Source organism: Hylobates moloch, unplaced genomic scaffold (assembly GCF_009828535.3).
Source record: "Hylobates moloch isolate HMO894 unplaced genomic scaffold, HMol_V3 SCAFFOLD_18, whole genome shotgun sequence".
Taxonomy (NCBI): Eukaryota; Metazoa; Chordata; class Mammalia; order Primates; family Hylobatidae; genus Hylobates; species Hylobates moloch.
Genome location: NW_026652293.1, coordinates 27,688,599 through 27,711,071, shown reverse-complemented (window position 1 = coordinate 27,711,071; position 22,473 = coordinate 27,688,599). Strand labels below are relative to the sequence as shown.

The window sequence follows — 22,473 nt, the reverse complement described above, 5'->3', positions numbered from 1 at the left end:
AGGGGTTAACATCCAGATTGAAATCACACTCTGAGGATAACTCTCATTTAAGAGGGGGAAAAAACCTGTTGTGTGAGACACAAGGAAGCCTGTAAGTAGCAACTACTATTAGAACTGAAGACATGAAAAGAGAGAAACCAATCATTTCTTAACTGAATCTATTCATCTTTGCACCAGGGCATCATTAGATATGTTCACAGATGGGTATAAACATTACATCCACGTCTCCTGCAGTAGAATTTCATGTAATTCGGAATGTCTGTGCTTTTTAAAGGTCGTTGAAGTGAAATAACTTCATTTTTGCTCTAAAACCATGGGTTTCAGCAGCTCCACTGTAATATGATCCTATTTACTTTTTTCAGTTTCTCTTTAAAGTAGCACCTCTCTGTGAGGCTTATAGGAGCCCCCATTGCCATAACTGAGGGTAGCCTTGCAAGGGGAGCCCTGGGGCTGACAGTCTAATGTCCACCTGAGTTTCATTAGCACAAGTTGCTGCCCAGTTGAAGAAATGAAGCCGTGATTTCTTAACGGCCCTCCCCCACTGTTCTCCCACACTTTTCCTGCTTTTGAAATTCTCCCTTCACTAGAAGAACTTGACACAACCTCTTCACAATGAGAGTGTGATATCGGCAATCTGAAATTCTTTCCTGTGCATTTAGCAAAGGTATATAAGTTCAAATTATTGGTAGGTATTAAATGTGGCAGGTTTTAACTATTAAACAATGGCACTGGGAGAAATTTAAAGATAAATAGAACTCTCGGATTTTCATGCTCTTCACATGATGAAAGCAATCTGTCCTACTCTTCTGGGATATGTAATATATATATACACACACATACACATACATACATTACATATACATAATTACATATATTTGTAATTTCTACATTGGTTAAACATGAATATTATTTATATTTGAATAAATAATTGAATGATTATTTACTGTGTTTACTGTCTTAGTAAGACCCTTCATATGTTGTGATTTTCAATGTATTAAATGTCAAGATGCCAACTGTGATGCAGTTTGAGGTTTTTGTTATTTCAGAATACCTTGAATATGTTTCTTCTAGATGGATGAGTCTGAAGTTAGCTAAAAAATGAAGTGAAATTTTGTTTTTTCTCTTAACACCACGATTTGCTTTTCACCAAAGAACTCGTATGAAATTATATTGCTGTAAACAGAATACAAAAATTGCCTCAAGTTATACATGGATACTGGACTATCCTGATATTTTGAAGTGATATGAAAACTTATTGGAATGAATTGTATTGTGGTGCCCTGCCTTTCAATTGTTACCAAACGGGAAAGTTTGCACATTGCTATAGTTGACTTTCCTGTAGTTCAGCAGTCATGATTTAAAGTTGGGGAAACTTGACATGCTAATAACAGATGACTGAATAAGTTAGAGCTTTTCTGAATCCAGTAATATGAGAAAATGGTTAACTAATTTAAATTGGTTTCATAAACTTAATTGTGGGTATAATTCAACAGAATTATTAATTCTGTTTACATTGTGATTCGAAGTAGAAGTGGCCAAATGTTCATGCTATCTAAAGCTATTTAAAATATTTTTGAAGATAAAGAGAGAAATTGAAGTTTAAACATATCGTTAACCTTAGTATTCACTTTACTAGATTGTAGTACTTTATTTGTGTGATATTTTTCCTCTGTAGGTGTGTGTGTATAATCATTAAGAGTTTTTGGCCTCTATGTAGTTTTTTTTGTGTGTGTGGTTTGTTTGTTTGTTTTTTTTTTGAAACAGGGTCTCACTCTGTCACCCAGGCTGGAGTGCAGTAGCACTATCATGGCTCACTGCAGACTCAACCTCCTAGGCTCAAGCAGTCCTCTCACTTCAGCCTCCCAAGTAGCTGGGACTACAGGCACATGCCACCACATCTGACTAATTATTTTTTTCATAGAGACAGGGGTTCCACTGTGTTGCCCAGGCTAGTCTTGAACTCCTGACCTCAAGTGATCATCCTGCCTTTGCCTCCCAAAGTGCTGGGATTACAGGCATGAGCATCTTGGAATGACAGGAAGGACCTTAAATGGGAATTGGCTGTCTTAGTGAGTGACATTAGAAAAGTATATTTACTTTTTGAATCTTAATATCCTCAACTATATAAATTGAGAGAATTCTATGTGAATATCTCCAAGGTCTCTTCTAATTGTGACAGTTAATGACTCTGTTTTATATATGGTTGTTTTCATAGTCCCTAACACATATTCCTATGGTTGGGTGACACAACCAACATGGAAAGAAATAATGTATGGAATTTAATATGATTATATTAATAATCTTGAATGTTTATAAGCCCTTTGACATCTATCGCATTTAGCTAGATGAAATAATGGATAAATTCTGGGATATATTCTATGTCTTTTGATATAAACCTTTAGATCTTTGCAGATGATTGCTTTGGAGCCCTGCATTACAGTTTGGGGCAAGGTGTGTGTTTGCAGATGGAGTAAATTTAAAACACATGGAACACATAGGTAGTGGAGGCAGGATGTCTAACAAGTTGAAAATGAGATGAGACTGTTCAGAATATGTGCATGTAAGAAGCGCTGTGTTGAACTAGCAGCACATGTGTCTAGAGTAGGAGGAGGTACCAGAGATGAACGGGGGTCATGGAAAGGCGAGCCAACCTTTTGATTTTGATGTTAACTATGGTTAAGATGGACTTTCCACTTTCACAATCACATTTAATGTACTGATTTTTAATGGTTTTATTGAGATGTAATCCCCTTACCATACAATTCTTCCACTTAAAATGTACAATTTGATGCTTTTCAGTATATTCACAGATAGGTGCAAACGTTGCCACAGTCCGTTGTAGAACACCTTCATTACCTCAAAAACAAATCCCGCACCCTTCAGCTTTCAGTCTCCTATACCCCAGTCATCTTCCCCTCAGTCCTAAGCAGCCGCTAATCTATTTTTTTGCTTCTATAGATTTTTCTGTTCTGGACTTTTATACAAGTAGAATCATATTCTATAAGGTCTTTTATGATTGGCTTCTTTCACTTTAGCATAACATTTTCAAGGTTCATCCATGTTGTAGCATGTATTAGTACTTCATTCCTCTTTTTATGGCCAAATAATATTCCATTGTATGATATACCACATTTTGTTTATCTGTTAGTCCATGATGGATATTTGAGTTGCTTCTACTTTTTGAAACATTATTGCAAACAATGCTTCTATACATATTCATGTACAAGTTTCTGTGTAGACAGTTGTTATCATTTCTTTTGGGCATATACCTGGAAGTGGAATTGCTGGGTCATAGTAACTCTATGTTTAATTGTTTGAGAAACTGCCAAGCTGTTTTCCAAAGCAGGTGTACCATTTTATATTCCCACCAGCGGTGTGTGAGGGTTCCGATTTCTTCCCAACCTCCTCAATACACTACTATTATTATTATTTGAAAAATGCAAAGTTTCTTTATTATAACACATAGATTTATAAAGCTCTTCTTACAGTTAAAATAATTCAAAAAAATAGAAAGTAAACTCATTCTGGAGATTATTCTCTTTATGTAGCATACAACTTCTTTTTTTCCTTCCAACTTTCATTTTAGGTTCAGGGGCCCCATGTGCAGGCTTGCTACATGGGTAAATTGCGCATCACTGGGGTTTGGTGTACAAATGACTTCATCTTCCAGGTAGTGAGCATATTACCTGATAGTTTTTCAATCCTCATCCTCCTTCTATCCTCTAATCTCAAGTAAGTTCCAGTGTCTGTTTGCCTCTTTGTGTACATGTGTACTCAGTGTTGAGCCCCCACTTATAAGTGAGAACATACAGTATTTGGTTTTCTGTTCCTGCATTAATATGCTTAAGATAATGGTCTCCAGCTGCATCTATGTGACTGAAAAGAACATGATTTCACTCTTTCTTATGGCTGTGTAGTATTCCATGGTGTATCTGTACCACATTTTCTTTGTCTAGTCCATTGTTGATGGACATCTAGGTTGATTCCATGTCTTTGCTGGTGTAACATGCTGTTATTGAAATTTTTGATTCTTGTGTATTAATTTTCACTGTGCTTTTTACATAGCACTCAAAATATATTCCTCTCTTCCTTGAAATACAACATTGAGGAGGGCTTATCATCTCTCTTTCACTATAGCTCCTTTTATCACTCACTCTCTTATATCCCTTCCTGTCTTTAAAGCAGGTACCAGAGACAGGAGGAGAGAGAACAGGACAGTGTGTTTTAATGAGTTACTTCATAGAAAGAAAACTCTTTTTTCTTCTCTTTCACAATTGTGTCTCCACTTTCTTCCCAGGATATCTTATGTGAGTCTCCATGCATTCATTCATTCACTCACCTATATGTTTCAGACCTTGCTTCACATGAAAGGGAGTAAAACAGATAAAAGCTCCTGCATTCATGGAGCTTACATTCTATTGCAGGGGTGGGGAGTGACACAGGCAATAAAGAAAACAATTAAAATATATATGGTATTTTTGATGATGATAATTGGTATGGAGAAAATAAAAAGCAGGAAAAGGGATGGGGAGTTTGAGGTGGATTGAAGGTGTTGGAATTTTAAATTTGGTCATTAGGGAAGTCCTCAGTTGAAAAGTCACATTTGATCAAAGACTTGAAGGAGGTGAGGGAGGGAGAAATGAGGATATTTATGGAAAGAATGTTACAGGTGGAGAAACAATAAATGAAAAACTCTCCTGATAAGAGCATCCTGACATGTTCAGGGAACAGTGAAAAGACCAGAGAGTCTGGAACACAATGAGTGATAGAAACAAGTTAGAGGGTGAAGTCAGAAATATGGTTGAGTCATTTCAGGAAAGGGCTCGTAGTCCATTGTGACTTTGGCTTTTACTCTGAGTGAGATGGGTTGGAATTTTAGGGTTCTGAACATAGAAGTGACATGATCTGACTTATGCGTCTACATAATCATTCTGTTGTTTGAGAATAGTCTGAAGCAGAACAAGGGCAGAAACAGGGAGAATAGACTGGACACTATTGTATAATTCAGACAAATGAAGATGGTGTATCTTGCATGAAGTTGGCGGCTGTGGGAGGTGTGAGAAATAATTGGATTTTCTGTGTATTTTGAAGATGAAACCAAAAGGATTTAATGAAGAACTGGATGTGAGGTCTTAGAAAAAGAAAGAAGACAAGACAGGTTCTGAGGATTTGGCTTGAATGATGCTATGGTTTGGATATGGTTTTTCCATGCTAAAAATTTTATGTGGAAATTTGATACCCAATGTGTCAGTGTTGGGAGGTAGGGCCAAGTAGGAAGTGTTTAGGTAGATCTCTCGTGGACAGGTTAATGTCTTCCCTTGAGGGCAAGTTCTTGCTCTTGTGTGAATAGATTAATTCCTTTAAGAGTAAGTTGATTGGGCGGGGCAGTGGGGGGGTAGGGGGAGGGGTGGTGGGGAGCTCGGTGGCTCAGACCTGTAATCCCAGCACTTTGGGAGGCTGAGGCAGACAGATTACTTGAGGTCAGGAGTTCAAGACCAGCCTGGCCAACATGGTGAAACCCCGTCTCCACTAAAAATACAAAAATTAGCCAGCCATGGTGGCATGTGCCTGTAGTCTCAGCTTCTTGGGAGGTTGAGGCAGGAGAATCACTTGAACCCTGGAGGTGGAGGTTACAGTGAGCTGAGATTGGACCATCGCACTCAAGCCTGGGCAATAGAGGAAGACTCTATCTCAAAAAAAAAAAAAAAAAAAGAGCAAGTTGTTAAAAAGAGTCTGGCTTCCTTGGTTTTTCTCTCTTGCTTCCTCTCTTGCCATGTGATCTCTTTGCAATGCCCCACCTCCCTTCCATCATCCACTATGAGTGGAAGCAGCATGAGGCCCTCACCAGATGCAGCTGCCCAATTTTGAACTTTCCAGCCACCAGAATCATGAGCCCAATATGCCATTTTTCTTTAAAAATTACCCCGCCTAAAGCATTCTGTTACAGCTACACTAAATGGACTAAGACAAGTGAATAGAAGCATAGCATGGCCTTTCACTGAGATGGAGAAGAATGAGCAAGAAGCAGGTTTGATAAAGAGTGGTAAGATGAAGTTTTGATTTTTAGGTGTTAAAGTCTGAGATGCCGTTTGATACTCAAGTAGAGATAAGATAGTTGGATATGTGAGATCTAAGTTCAAGGGGAGATGTCTTGGGATCCAAAGGCATACATATAGATAGTATTAAGGACAATTAGACTAGACGAGACCATTAAGGGGGACTGACTATAAATGGAGAAGAGAAGAGATCTGAGGACCTAGCCCTGGGACTCCAGTGTTTAGAAATCAGTGAGATGAGGATGAATCTGCAAAGCAGCCCAAGAAATTGAACTCAGGGTAGGAGGAGAAGAGTATGTTATCCTAGAAGTCAAGAAACTGTTTCAAGGAAGAACTAATTGGTCACTTAAAAGGAGGATCAGGAACTGGCTAATCAGTTTAGCAATGTGGAAGTCATTGGTGACTCAACAAGAATAGTTTCAGGGAGGAGATGGGAGCGAAAGCCTGTTTGGAGAGAATTCAAAGAGAATGGGAAAAGAGGATTTGGAAATCTTTGTAATTATATTGCCGTGTCCAACTACTGGAACAGTTGCTTTGTTCATGAGGCTAAAACTGAACTTAGTTTTGACAAACAATTCAACCACTATTTTATGAAATACAAATATAAATATATTGCTGTGTCCAACTACCAGAACGGTTGCTTTGTTCATAAGGCTAAAATTGAGCTTAGTTTTGATGATAGATTCAACAAGTATTTTATGAATACAAATAAAAGTAAAAAGAACATCCAGTTTGGAACAGAATACTTGTGTTCTTTTCCTTATTCTTGTCACTTCAGCAAATCTTTTAACCTTGCTCGACCCTCTGTTTCTCCATCTATAAAATTAGAGCATTGGTAGGTTATTATCAAAGTCCATTATTTACATCATTATAACATAAAGAAAAGTAAGCGAATATAAAGAGGTTCAAGGTAGCAAGGACTTAATTCATTGGGAGAAATATTGACATTATATATCTTTGCATATAAAAGTTTTCATTTTAATACAGATCATCAGCCTTCAGTGACTTTGTATAGTTTGGCTGTACCTACACAGTGTTAAGAAAATCCTCCAGGACTTTTTTTTAGTTAAATGATTATTTTAGAATATTTTTCTGAGCAATAGCAAGATAATTTGAAACTGTAATGAATAGAAAGATTTTTACATGGAAGATATTACACATTTGGACCTTGAAAACCTATGCACAGCTATATGAACTGAAATTCAAATTGAAATGTTTTCAGTTTCAATATGTATAGGAAAAAGAGCCAAAAAGCAGTTAGTCTCTCTGTGCCTCTAGCACATCCTACAGGAAGGAGGATTTTCATGAGCAAAATGATTGGTCTCTTATATTCAAGAGAAATTCAGCTGAACAGAATGCACTAAAATTTAAGAGTGAGAGACTTTGGACAAGGGTAAGTCTTCTCAGGATAATAAAATATTTCAACTTTGGTGGGTCTTATGTCACTGGATGTCTCCTGAGGATATGTAGAGGTGTTTTGCTATGCATAACAAAGACTTTCTCTTAAAGTATAGGGACCAAAGTTTGGTAAATCAGATATTTTAAATGTGGTAGGCATGTTTCCTATTTAACAGAATCCTCTGTGACTCCCAAGAAATGAAGTTTTTTCCCCCCCTTATTAATTAGTTAAGGAACAGCCTTCTACTTTATTGTTGATAAATCAGAATTTGACATTGCTTATGATTTGTTTCTGATCAAACAGACAATAACCATTCTTGATGGTCTTTATAATTCTGCTTACTCATCTTTCTCCCTGACTAGACATTAAGCTCCAAAAGACTAGTTGATTCATCTTACAGCCACACAATAGACACTCAAGAAATGTTTCATGAATGAATGAATGAATGCTGGAGACAAAAACTGGTAATTTCTCTAGGTATTTTTATCCTGCCTTTCATATCTATGATTTTTAACTCACAAGTAGAAGAATATAATTCACAACATAATAATTTGCTAATTGGGCCTTTTTGGTGGTAATATATCTCCCATCCAAGCTTGAATATGAAATGGAAGGATAATTATGACCCAGATAATGCCTGACTGAGTCTTGTGTAGTGATTGATTGTTTCTAAAGCAGGTGATTTTGTTGGGGATTTAAATGCAGTCTGGAATGTTTCAGCTGTATGCTATAAGGCAGTCTGCCTACCTTCCAATTTTAACTGGACTGGCTGAAGGAGTGTTAGAACAATTAAACCGATTTCCAAGGAGCACTATGCAACCAGAGGATCCGTGTTGTAGGTGTTCTCACAAATCTTCAGGGATTCTCAACCTTGGTTTTTGTGGTTTCTGATAATCCCATGAGAAGTCTTCATCACTGTGGAGAATAGGAAAAATTTAAAAATGGACATATGTCAACTATAAAATGTGATGCTATCAGTTTTTCCTACCTTAGTGATGCTATCATGGTTAAATAAAACATTATATGCAAAAGTCCTTTAAAAGTACTATAGAACAAATGGTGTTGCTGTAACTTATTTGTCTATAAACATTGAATAGGTACTGGAAGGAAGGCAATTATCAAGGAAAATTGTACAACACTTATACAGTGAGACTAAAAAGTAAATAGAAAAAGATTCTACTCGATGACTTGACTGTTAACCTATAGGCAAAGGATGATTCAAACCAGTTCAGTTATATAACTAATCTAATATAGTCTCATATGTTCAGTGCTTTAAGAAGCATGTATGCTTTACTATATTGTTCCTTTGAGCCCTAGGCCACTGCCTCATAATTGGAAAACCAGCAAGAGAATCTGAAAAGTCAAAGATAAGCCATTAGATCCATTCATTCATTCAGTTATTTAGTCTATCAATTACAGACTTCTTACCATTTGTCAGGGGCTATGCTAGGTGCTCTTGATTCAAGTCTATGAGAAATAGGGAAAGATAAATTACAATATACTATACTATGCTACCTTTTATAGCAGAAGGAAGCATAGGGTGCTGTGCAGACCCAGAGCAGTGCACCTGATCCTGAATTAAGACGGTGGTAGTCAGCAAAGGTTTTCTGGAAGAGTTGTGGCCTGGACTGAAACCTGAAGAAAGTGCATGAATAAAAGCAGTTTAATCAAATATTGAGGAGTTTCAATTTCATCCTGAAAGCTATCAGGAGCCTGGAAGGATTATAAGTAAGGAGTGACATGATTGGGTTTTTATTTTAGATCTCTATCTCCTGGATGGATTGGAACAAGGGAGTCCTGAGAGCTGGGAGATGAAATGTGAGGCCATCACAATTCAGAGGGAAACGTTGAGGGGACTTGGGTGTAGAGATAAGGGGATAGATTTCTGAGCTATTAAGAATGTCCAATGGACTGGACATGGTCCTAAGAATCTGAAAACAAGAAATATAATTGCCTTTTGGAGGTTAAAATTTGAAATTAGCATACGATGGAAGAGAAAAGATATGCAAAGTTAGCTTTAAGACACGTTACTCCCAGGCCAGTAAGTGCTGATAGTGAGCTCCTTATACATTAACTTATCCAAGACAAAATGTCAGCTGAAAGTGTAGGGAATCGGCAATGAAAAAGAGAGTCACAGAAACAGACTTAAGCAGTGGACAGCCAAGTTCTAACTAGGGTTCAGGGTGTTAGTTCATTCTATACTTGAATAACCAGCCCACGCATCAGCAGTCTTTCTAACTGTGGTGATAGACTGTTTATCCTTATAAATATGTAATGATGTCATTACATATTTGGATCATAATATTAACTCTCCTTTTTCTGGTTGAATGCTCACCAAACAGCCTCCTGAAAATGTGACCTCATGCACTTTCCTTATGGGGAGAGAAGGCTGTCTGTAGTCAGACTGGCACATACATCAGGTTCACCAGGCAGTTATATTCCTCATTGTTAACTCATATTTTGGCACACTAGTCATATCCATCAGTCCCTTTTGTTTAAAATATTCTGACAGTGTCAAGTTCAAGTTTCTGAATTTGCAAGTCCAAGAGCCAGTCCTTGGTCAATGATGATGAATTTATCAAAGTCTCTGTGTGTGGATCTGTTTGGGTGGCCTGTCTGTCTCCAGGTATCACTCCTCAGCATTTCCAACTGTCAGTGTTAGTATGACTAGTGCCAAGTAGCTGTTCTGTCCACTTGAAACTTATATAGATGACAACTGAAGCCATCGGAATAAATGAGATCATCCAAGGAGAGAGTGCAGACTGAGAAAAGGAAGGAGACAGGATAGAACTTAGAGAACACAGTCATTTAAAGTAAGACAGAAAAAGGGAAGTTCATTATGGACTCTGGAAAAGGGAGTCCAGGAAGATAGGGAGAAAAATAGGAATGAGTAGTGTTTGGAAATCTAAAAAGTTGTTAGTTTTAAGCAGGAGAATTTGTCAACTCTGTGCATTTATAGAGTTACTGAAAATAAAGGATAAACAACACAGAGCTAAACAGGACAGTTTTACTGGAGCTGTGGAGCCTCCATAGAAGGCTAAAATGATGAGTTAAGGAAATGGAGCTGGTGAGTACAGTATGTTCCTTTCATGAAAGAAAAGCATGGGCCCTGGAGTCTGATGGGTTTGGAAGTCTGGCTCCACCAGTTACTTGCTGTGTGATCTTAAGTTCTTTGTGCTTCAGTTTCAGTATGCCCAAGAAGACAGGGCATACTCCTAGGGCTGCCGTAGCAAACTATCACAAAATGTGTGACTTAAACAACAGAAATTTATTGTCTCACAGTTCTAGAGGCTGGAAGTCCAAAATCAAGATGTTGGTAGGGTAGTGAAGGCTGTGAGGGCAAACCTGTTTCATGCCTCTCTCCCCACTTCTGGTGGTTTGCTGGCAATCTTTGACGTTCCTTGGCTTGTAGATACATCACCCTAATCTCTGCCTTTTTTGTCACATGGTGTTCTCTTTGTGTGCTGTGTCAGATTTTCCTTTTCTTTTCTTTTTTTTCTTTTTTTTTTTTTTTTGTGAGACAATGTCTCACTCTGTTGCCCAGACTAGAGTGCAATGGCGTGATCTCAACTCACTGCAAACTTCTGCCTCCCAGGTTCTAGCGATTCTCCCTGCCTTAGCCTCCTGAGTAGCTGGGATTACAGGTGCCTGCCACCATGCCCAGCTAATTTTTTGTATTTTTATTAAAGACGGGGTTTCACTATGTTGGCTAGGCTTGTTTCAAACTCCTGACCTCAGGCCATCTGCCCACCTCGACTGCCCAAAGTGTTGGGATTACAGGTGTGAGCTACCGCAACCAGCCAAATTTTCCTTTTTCATGAGGACACCAGTCATATTGGATTAGCGGCCCACGATACTCCAATGTGGCAGCCTCTTAATTGTATCTACAATGACTATTTACAAAGAAGGTCACATTCTGAGGTGCTGGAGGATAGGACTTTAACATATGAATTTTTGAAGGACATAATTCAACTCACAGCAGATCATTTAGCAATTAACTTTAAAAAACCAAAACTCTAACTCTTTTACTAGGGAAACTCAGTTTGTTCTAAAATTTCTGATCAAAATGTTTGCATTGGGGAATATCATAGACTCTAAACTCTGATCTCTTTAATTGGATAGGAACAGAGTTCTCAGTGGCAGTGATGGAGAAAGGCATTAATGTTTGGGGTGCTATTTAAGTTCTCAAAATAATTTGTATTGTTAAAAACCTGTTACTTTTTTTTTTTTTTTTGAGACAGAGTTTTACTTCATCACCCAGGCTGGTGCACTGGCATGATCTCAGCTCACTGCAACCTCCACCTCCTTGGTTCAAGCAATTCTCATGCCTTAGCCTCCCAAGTAGCTGGAACTACAGGCACACGCTACCATGCCTGGCTAATTTTTTGTGTTTTTGGTACAGACAGGATTTCACCGTGTTGGCCAGGCTGGTCTTGAACTCTTGACCTCAAGTGATCCACCCGCCTTGGCCTCCCAAAGTGCTGGGATTATAGGCATGAGCCACCACACCCAGCCCTGTTACTTTTAAGCATGCATTTAATAAAGTTGTATTTAATATTTTGTTGGTGATGTTGAGATATTTAATTTTGAGATGGGGAAAATTACATAGGAGCTAGGAATTCTGGGAATTATGTATGGGTTCTAAAATATTTTGGCATTGTATACTCCCAGCTTTCTTTTCTTCAAAACGTTAAACACTAATTGGAGCAATTTTTCCATTAGCACCATGTCTCTGAGAACTTCGCTTTAAGCACTGTTTTACAGCAGGTGGAAGGAATTCCTTGATGTTCTCAGGCTGTAAGCCATGCTGATTACCACCAAAAGTGTGTCAGGGTAACCTTTATGCTCTTGCCAAGTTCTGACAGGGAGAGAGTTAAGTGAGAAGCATGGGTGATGGGGAGGAGATAAATACAAGAAAGGATACTTAAAATTTTTTTTTTCTTTACAAATAGAAGGTCAAGAAAATATATTACTTCACTAAGTAATAGAGAACACAATTTTAAAAAGATATTGTACTATCTGGAATTTCAGTTTTTAAAATTCAAAGTGAAATCTGTTATGCTTTTTGTTTAGTTCCTTAGTTTCACTTCAAAGCCTTTTACTAGAGCACACAGAAAACCTCATTTCTATTGTTTTCATATTCCCCAGAGGGTCTTCCCTGCTCTTCTTAGGTGAACATGCTCACCACCTCCTTGATCAGATCATCACACTTTCGCCTTGAAGTTTTCTCCCCAGCCACACCCTATATTGGAATGTCCCCTATGTGCAGGACAATGTCTCACCCATAATCAAAAGATTTTCCAAAATTTCACATCTCCCAAGGAACTTTCCTGGAATATTAGAAAAGTGTCATTCTTTTTAATATTGAGATCCCTTTCTATATTTATTGTATTTTATGGACTTAATTTGTGCTTTTGATAATATTACCCCTTCTTAATCCTTCTACATCATAATGAAAATTAACAGGGGATTTGATTTATCTTGACAAAGTAAAATTTAGTAGAGTTAGAATGGCATAGGTTTTGAGCGAATGGATTCTAATATCAAATAGACTAGCATTTGATTATTAGTAAGTTACTAACTTCTCAAAGCCTTAGCTTCCTTATCATTAAAGTGAGTATCAGTAAAGTGAGAATAACAATCATACTTCCTTTGCAGAATTGTTGTAAGGCTTAGAAGAGAAAATCCATGTAAAACATTTGGTGCAAAGCCTGACACAGAGCAAGGACCCATGAGTGTCCTATAAGGGAAATAACACTTGACCTAGAGTCAAAACACTAGTACTGGCTCTGTAACTGGGCAGGTAACTAGACTCTTAGAACCTCAGTTTCTTTTTGCATAAAATAAGGATAAAACCAGTTTTGTGTACTGATAAATGTTAAATCTCTGGCTCTGGAGCTTGGGGTAGGAAGGGGGATTTATTTGTAGCATTTGCCAGTTTGTATAATATTGTTACTCCTCCATGGCAGATTTCAAACACCAACATGAAGCCTGGATATAGAGTTGGGAATAGATGTGTACATTCATCTCTCATTCACCACCTAAAATTCCCTCCACAAAGAAGGATATTTATGTTTCAGTGAGACTATGTACTATTGGTGAAAGGACTTAGTATAATTGTCATTCACAAAATGTTAGTTTAATTGTTCTTGGAAAAGTCTATTACAAGGGTAGAGTTAGTGAGAGTAGAATTAGTTCTGTGATGGAGAAAGCAGATTGAGTGTTTTCTTTTTCATGACGGTTTTGGGAAGTTTCAACATTAAATACCCGGTGAGGCCAGGCAGGCAACACCAATACAGAAGTGGAACAAGGAGAAAGCTACTGCCTGCTTAAATCTTCATGGGGTATCTAATAGGTACCTCACATTTATCATCAACCCCTCCCCACCCTACATGTGTCTTCTCCAGTGTTCCCCATCTCAGTACAGGCACCACATTTTCTTACTTATTTGGGACAAGGCCCTTTGAGATTTCCTGTGCTCCTCTTTTTCTTTCACACCCCGCATCTGATCCCTCCACAAATTATTTTGGCTCTGCCTTCAAGATCATTTTAAATTTGACCAGTTCTCCTCTCCCTCTACAGGTACTCCTCAGCCTGAGCCACTTTAACTGGTCTTACTGCTGTTCTCCCCAGCGCTGCCAGAAGGATCCTTTTAAAATGAAAGAAATGTCATTATTCCCAACTTCCCTTTCTGATGTCCTTATTCACATCACTTTTAGCATATTGGCCTCTTTATTGTTTCTTACGTGTCAGGCACACTTCCTCTCCAGAGCCATTGCCCTTGCAGTTCCCTCTTTCCTCAGATCCTTGATTTGCATGGCTGGCACATCATTTCATATGGCTCTTGGCTAAAAGTCACTTCCTAAGAAAAGCCTTCCCTGACTACCCATCTAACATAGTTCTGCACATGAATCTGTCTTGTTAACCTGCTTTTTTTTCTTTATAGAATTTAGCACTGGTTGTCTTTAAAGATGATGTGAATTCGTTCATTTAAGTTCTATCCTCTCTTCTAAATATAAACTCCATGAGGGCAGGAACTTAATTTTCATGACTGTATTTGGTAGAGCCTCATGTAAGTTTCCTGGCATACAGAAGGCACTCAATAAAGTGAGTGCCTTCTTTTATTTAAAGAAAGAATGAATTTTTTGTATTCTTTTTGTGCTTGAAAAAAAGTTCTAATCATTTTGTGTAGAGTTCTACCTATGTCCAAAAGATCAAACTTACTGTGTTGCTCAAATATTCTCTTTATCAGTTATTGCCCAATTGATCTATCAGGTTTTTAAAAAGTTATATTAAATGTTCCCATTGTAATTATGGTTTTGTTAATTTCTCTTTGTAATTCCAGTCAATTTTGGGCTTTAAGGCCATGTTGTTAGGTACATACTGGCTAAGGATTGTTTTATCTTTCTAGTGAATTGTTCATTTTATCTTTAAATATATGGCCATTTTAATCTCTAATGGTACTATTTGCTTTTAAATGTGTTTTGCTTGGCATTAATAATACTGTTCCATATCTGATTGGTATTTATCAAATACTTTTCCCCTTCTTTTATTTTCAAACTATTTTTATAGTCAAATTTGGTCCTATTACTCATTGTGATTTTTAATATAGACTTATTTCTACAGTCTTATTTTATGTTTTCTATTTACTGTGATTTTTGTTGATCTTTCCCCCTCTTTTCATACTGTTGAGTTTTATTTAGATTCTGTTTCCCTGCCCCCTGGCATTGGCTTAGAAATTACACATTGCATCTCTTTTTCTCTTTTAAAAATGCTTATCCTTGATTTGGTTGTCTTGAAGTTAATCATTGTTTTTGTACTTCTGTGTAATATAAGGACCTTAGGGGGCTTTATTCTGATCACCTTACTCCTACTCTCTGTAGTATGGTTATTTCACTTTGTTTTTAAACACACCCAAATTACTCACATTGTTTACATAGTCAGTGTTTCCTTAGATTTAACTTGTTTGTTGATTTCTTTACTCATTGTTGCTTCTAGCTCCCTACTCCTTCATTTTGGATTCTTATTCCCCCACCAACCCTATGCATTCTTTACATTCTCTAGTAGTTTTTTCAGGGATGACATACAAGTAGGAAATCCTTTTGGTCTTTATTTGAGAATCTATGTATACTACCTTCATTGTTGATTAGTAGTTTAGTTAAGTGTAAAATTCTATATCTAACTTAGCCCACTGAAGATAGCATTTTATTGTTTTCTGACTTCTTTTGTTGTTGATGAAAAGTCTTCTCTTAGTCTAATTTTTGTCCCTATTTAGGTAAGCTGTGTTTTCTCTGTGGTTATTTTAAAATTATCTCTGTCTTCCTGTTTCTGCAGTGCCTTATGCAGTGTCTAAGCATAGATTTGATTTTGTCTTTCCTGCCTGGAACCTGGTTTGCCTCCCCAACTCAAGGACTCAGATTTTTATTAAATTCTGGACAATTCTTGTCTTTCAGATATTTCCTCTCCTTATTGTCTGTAATCTCCCCTTCATAAAACCTTGTTAAGTGTATTTTAGATCTTCTCATTCTCTAAGCCTTTTTACCCTTCATATTTTCTATTTTTTCTCTTTGCTGCATTTTGGGTGATTTCCTCAAATCTTTCATACGTTTCTCTTCAGTTCTGTCCAATCTACTCTTTAAGCCATCCATTAAATTTTCAGTTTCAATGATCATAGTTTTTTTTTTTTTTTTTTTTTCAGAAGTTTCACTTGGTTCCTTTTCAAATCTGCTTATTTTGTTTTTTTTTAATAATATTCTCTATATTACTAGAGTCTCATATTGTTCTATTATTTCTACTTCTTAGAGTGGTACAAATTCTCCCATCTATTTGGTCTGCTGACTGTTTGTCATTGTGGTTTATTTCTTTGTGTGGTTGCTAATTGCCTCCTATCAACGCATCTTGAACAGGGAGTCTGGTGCACCTTGGCTTGTATACTACCAGTCTTTCTACAGAGGGGTTTGCATTTGCTTTTGCTGGGATTCCAAAATTAGCTTGTGGACTAATTTTTGGGCTTTGGATTCCAGTACTGTACAGCTAGTATAACCTCTATTATCTGTTATATGTTTCTGGCTTAGGGTTTCAACTTCTCTTAGGAGATTTTTTTGACAGATGGCAAGCTTTCTTGACAATTTTTTGGGTTAGTGGGAGGAATTTTTCCTTGTTTTACTGATAGGGCTCAGCTTTATAAAAGAGTGCTCCAGGCCGGGTGCGGTGGCTCACGCTTGTAATCCCAGCACTTTGGGAGGCCGAGGCGGGCGGATCACGAGGTCAGGAGATCGAGACCACGGTGAAACCCCGTCTCTACTAAAAATACAAAAAAAAATTAGCCGGGCGTGGTGGCGGGCGCCTGTAGTCCCAGCTACTCGGAGAGGCTGAGGCAGGAGAATGGCGTGAACCCGGGAGGCGGAGCTTGCAGTGAGCCGAGATTGCGCCACTGCACTCCAGCCTGGGCGACAGAGTGAGACTCCGTCTCAAAAAACAAAAAAAAAAGAGTGCTCCATTGTAGCTCTCTGACCCAAAAAGGCTCATACCATAAAAATCGTGCCCACATGGACATTAACACTTTAATAGTCAAATCCTATGTCAGGATTTTTGTGCTGCTGTGGTGACAGTTGAAGTTTATTTCTGTTTTGAGATTCTTTTTTATTTTGGGCGTTGGGATATTTCCCTTTATTCTTACCACCTCATCCTAACTATTTATTAAAAAGGAAATTCTATATTTTGCCCAGTGTTTCTGTTTTAGAGGCAGAGTGTCTTCCATGTCAACTTAGTCTGTCATGTTACTGAAAGGTCACTTCTCATATCTTCACACATTTCCTTGCCTCTATATTCTTTTCCCATGTCCAAATTTCTCCCTTTCAAAAAAAGGTCTTTCTCATAGTAAAATATTTGCTTGCACAGAAAACTGTAGGCCCAGATGATTTCTCAGAATATCTTTACCAAGTATTCAAGGAAAAATAATTATAGTTGTACCAAACTACTTTCCTGGCAATAGAAAAAAGGCAATACTTCCCATTAGGCTAGCATAATCCTGGTACCAAATATCTGATATGAATACTACAAGAAAGAGAAATTATAGGCCAACTTCCTTTATAAACCTAGAGGCAAAAATTCCCAAATCAATATTAGCAAACCAATCCAGCAATATATAAAAATGAGCAGATGTAATGACCAGGTTGTTTTTATCCCAAGAATAAAAAGATTAGTTTAACACTAGAAAACAAATAATTTTACTAGTAGATAAAGAAAAATCACATGATCATCTAAATAGTTACATAAATAGTATTTGATATAATTATATATTCATTTATTAGCAAACAAAGAAACAAGCAACTCTTACCCAACTAGGAATATACAATAACTTCTTTAATCTAAAACTAATTCCTCAAAAACTCAAAAATAGTCATCATATTTGATGGTTAAACTAAAGTTTTTCCCTTTGGAATTGCAATGAAGATAAAAGATAGCATAAAGAAAGTTTAACTCTAGTGTATCTATACCAGTGGTTCAGTTTTCATTCCCAATATTACTTGTGACTTCTGTTTTTCTTATGATTAGTCTAGATCAGTGTTTCTATTGGGAGGAAACTGCTTTTGGTTTTGTTGATCATCTCTAATTTTTTGTTTTCTGTTTTATTAATTTGTGGCCCTATTTTTATTATTTTTAAGATTCTCCTTTGCTTAGTTTTCTTCTCTTGTTCTTTTCTAACTTTAAAATTTAAATGTTTCTTTTTACCTTTCTAATGCAGATATTTGAAACCTTTTAACTTCGTCATACATTTATTTTCATGAGCCACTTTAGTCCATCTTAAAGTTTTGATCTGTTGTATTTTTGTTTTCATTTGATTCTAAATACTTTGTAATTTCTACTTCAAACATTTCTTATTTAAGAGTATGGTTTTTAACAAGAATGAGATATCAACTTACACCTGTAAGGATGGCCGCTATCAAAAAGATGAAAGATAAGTCCTGTAAGGATGCGGTGGATAGGGAAGCCTTGTACATTGTTGGTGGGAATGTAAATTAGTACAACCATTATGGAAAACTGTGGAGATTCCTCAAAAAACTAAAAATAGAATTACCATCTGATCCAGCAATCACACTTCTGGGTATATATCCTAAGGATTTGAAATCAGTATGTAGAAGAGATATCTGCACTCTCATGTTCATTGTAGTGTTATTCACAATAGCCAAGATATGGAATCATTCTGCATCCATGGATGGATGAATGGATAAAGAAATGTGGCATACGTGCACTATGAAATGCTATTTGGCCTTAAAAAGAAAGGAAATTTTGACATTTGTGACAACATGGATGAACCCAGAAGACATTATGCTAAGGGAAATAAGGCACAGAAAGACAAATATGACATGTTTTCACTTATATTAGAGTGAAAAACAATCAAATTCATAGGAGCAGAGAGTAGAACAGTGGTCACCAGAGGCTAGGGAGGAATGGGAAGATGTTGGTGAAAGGACACAATGCTTCAGTTAGGAGGAATAAATAAGTATTTGAAAAAAAAAATCTTCAATGCTTAATAAATCAGACCATTCTAAGTTAAATTATTTGCCTTAAAAGTTGCTATTTTAATAAACCTTTGATTAAAAAAAGTGATCTTTGCTTTTCAAACATATATGTATTTTTTTAAATTGTTGAGACTTCTTTGGCCAACCAGTTTGGTCAATTATTATTTTTTAAACATTTTGAGTGTATTTGAAAAGTGTAGGTATCCTCTACTTGTTGGATGTATAATTCTTTATATATATATCTTACAGCAAGTTGTTAATTATATTGTAAAGAGAGGTGATATCCAATAGTTAAGAAATTTGAGACCAGCCTGGGCAACATGGCTAAACTCCATCTCTTTAAAAAATACAAATTAATCAGGCGTGATGGCAGATGCCTGTAGTCCCAGCTACTTGGGAGGCTGAGGCAGGAGAATTGCTTGAGCCTAGGAGACAGAGGTTGCAGTGAGCCATAATTGTGGCATTGCACTCCAGCCTGGGCAACAGAGTGAGACCCTGTCTCAAAAAATAATAAAATAAAATAAAAAACAATAGTTAAGGACATAGGTTATGGAGTAGACTATCTGAGTTTTAATCCTTGCTCTGCTGCTTACTAGCTCTGTAAATATGAGCATAACTTCTCTATCCTCAGTTTCTTCATGTGTAAAATGTGGATAATGATAGTACCTTCTCATAGAGTTGTTTTTATGGTTAAATTAATTAATATATAAAATGCTTAGAATAGCTCCTGGAATATATGTCTAAATTGCTATTATTCAAATCCATATTTCTAATTATTTTTATTTTTTTGTGCTATCAGGTTGTGATAGAGATATATTGAAATCACCCACTATAATCTGTGTGTTTCTCCTTGTACTTTGGTCCATCTTTTATTCTCTGTTGTAAAGCTATGATATGTACATTTAAAATTATTACATCTACTTGGTATATTTATACATTTTTGTTATTGCATGGTAATATCTTTCTTAATCCAAGTGACTTTGTGGAAATTAGAAAAAGCCACACCCTGTGGGGCAGGCAGTTTGGCCTAAGGCTGATTCAGGAGGTTGTCCAGGATGGCTCAGGGATGTCTAGACCAAGCAACATCACAATTGGTCAGATTTTATCTGGAAGGCTGTCTTTCACCGGTTTCCCACTTGAGAGTGCTGCTAGGCCTCATGGCATAGTGCTGGGGTAAGGCTCCAGAACTCCTCCTTAGCCACTGGGAGACCCTTGTGAGCTGCTTGGACATTGCTATATGAAGCTGGGGAACCTGGAGAAAAAGTCTCAAGTATCACTCCATCAGCTAACTGAGGAAAACACAACTGCTCTAAAAACCACATCTGGAGTTCAGGTGTGGGCTGAAGACTGTGACAGACCAGGGCAGCCATACCTGATGATAGTGAGAAGGGATTAGGAATTTCCATTTTTCTCTGGGATGCGGTGGGGAAGGGAGTTCCAGAAATCTGGGAATGGGAGGGGGCTACCTATGAGTGGAGCAAATGAGAACCAAAGTTCTATTCCCAGTGTTACAGCCTTAGAAAGCATGGGCTCTTTTTTACATCTTTCAACTTGGGGTCTCACTATGTTGCCTAGGCTGGAGTGCAGTGGCTGTTTACAGTTGTAATCATGGTGCACTGAAGCCTCAAGTTCCTAAGCTAAAGCAGTTCTCCTGCCTCAGCCTGCTGAGGCACCTGTACCTGTGTACTCTGTGGGCTCTTCTAGAATATCAGATCCACAGGATGGACAAAAAGCTCTCACAAATGAAGGATTGACAATGGAAATCAATAAGATAGTGTGAATGGGTTTAGAATCTGGAGAGATTCTTTAAAACAAGATTTTTTATAGGATAACCACAGTGAAATTTTGGGAGAAGAGATAGTTGTTAAAGGCTGCAGCCAGTTCGGTTTCTTACTATTCCCTTTTATACATGTATTTTCCAGTCAAACTGAATGATGTCAGTTTCCTGTTCATACCTTTTCTGCCATTGTGTCTTTAAGTTCACCTTTCTCATTGTCCCAGGGAAAGACAGGAGATCAAAAAAGGGCACATGCCTTGAGTTAGGCAAACCTGGGTCTGGAACTGTTCTTTCCTAGTCATGGGATCTTGGGCAATTTAACACATTTTCTCCTAATTTGACCTCAGGGTAAAAAAAAAAAAAGAAAAAAGAAGGTATGATAATAATATCTTTATAAGTGGTAGTGAAGATTAAATGATGTAATAGAAGTTGACAGACATAGCAAGTGACCAATAAATATTAATTCATTTTCCCTTTTCTCTCCTTAGGAAGTATTTTCTACCAATATTCTACCAATATTTATCTACCCATATTCTAAATGGGTTGATATTTGCACTCTTTCCTTGCTAATCTTCTAAATGGTCAAGTCAAATTGATTACACACACATGTAATCAAAAGTTTTGCTCCTTCTAACTTCAAAATGCACTTGGAAGCTGTCCATTTCTCTTAGTTTCTGCTATTGCCCAACCACTATCATTTTTTTTTTACTTCTATGATAACTTTCCACCTGGTCTCTGCTGCTTTTTTCCATCCACATAATAACCATGGCAGTCTTTTAAAAATTGCATCATCTGTAAATTAGAAACCTTTCAGCAGCTTCCCATAGATTTATTTTATTTTATTTTTGAGACAAAGTTTCACTCTTGTTGCCCAGGCTGGAGTTCAATGGTGCAATTTCGGCTCACTGCAATCTCCATCTCCCGGGTTCAAGCGATTCTCCTGTCTCAGCCTCCTGAGTAGCTGGGATTACAGGTGCCTGCCACCACCCCCGGCTTTTTTGTATATTTAGTAGAGACGGGGTTTCACCTTGTTGACCACGCTGGTCTTGAACTTCTGACCTCAAATGATCCACCCACTTCGGCCTCCCAAAGTGCTGGGATTACAGGCGTGAGCCACTATGCCCAGCTAGAATTTAAATAAAATATAAATTTCTTCCCATGGCCTCTGAGGGCCTGTGTGATCTGGCCTGATTGCCTCTCTCTGCCCTCTCCTTCTATCCTTCCCCTCTGCAATACATTTCATCTTCCTATGAATGCCAGGTTATATGCAGCTCATTCTCCTTTCAAGACCTTGCACTTGGCTTTATTCTCTCTGCCGAGAATGTTTTCAGGTCTCAGCTCAAATGCTTGAACTTCAAAGAGATATTTCTTGGCCACTTTATCTGAAGTTGCCTCCTGCTAACCCTAATTGTTTTCCATCAGGTTACCCTATTTTAATTTATTCAAAAACAATTGTCATTATTACTCGAAGACCAATTATATTATAATATATAAATGTATATGCTTATTTATTGTTTTCTTCCCCTAGAGTATAAGTTTCAAATATCTTAATCAACTGATATATTTCTAACTCTTTAAATAATATCTGATACATGGGAAAATGCCAAAATATATTGGCACAGTGCATGAATGAATAGTGTTTTCTTCATGAAACCTTTCAGAGTACTGCCATTGTAGGTAATTCCTCCCTCCTTAGAGTCCCCAATGTATTTAATT

The 22,473-nt window shown here is 37.3% G+C and overlaps 1 protein-coding gene across 1 annotated transcript in view; it reads left to right on the top strand.

The window, feature by feature from the left end:
- HMCN1 (hemicentin 1) overlaps positions 1 to 22,473 on the top strand; it is a 443,754-nt gene that overhangs the window by 1,036 nt on the left and 420,245 nt on the right. The window lies entirely within an intron of this gene.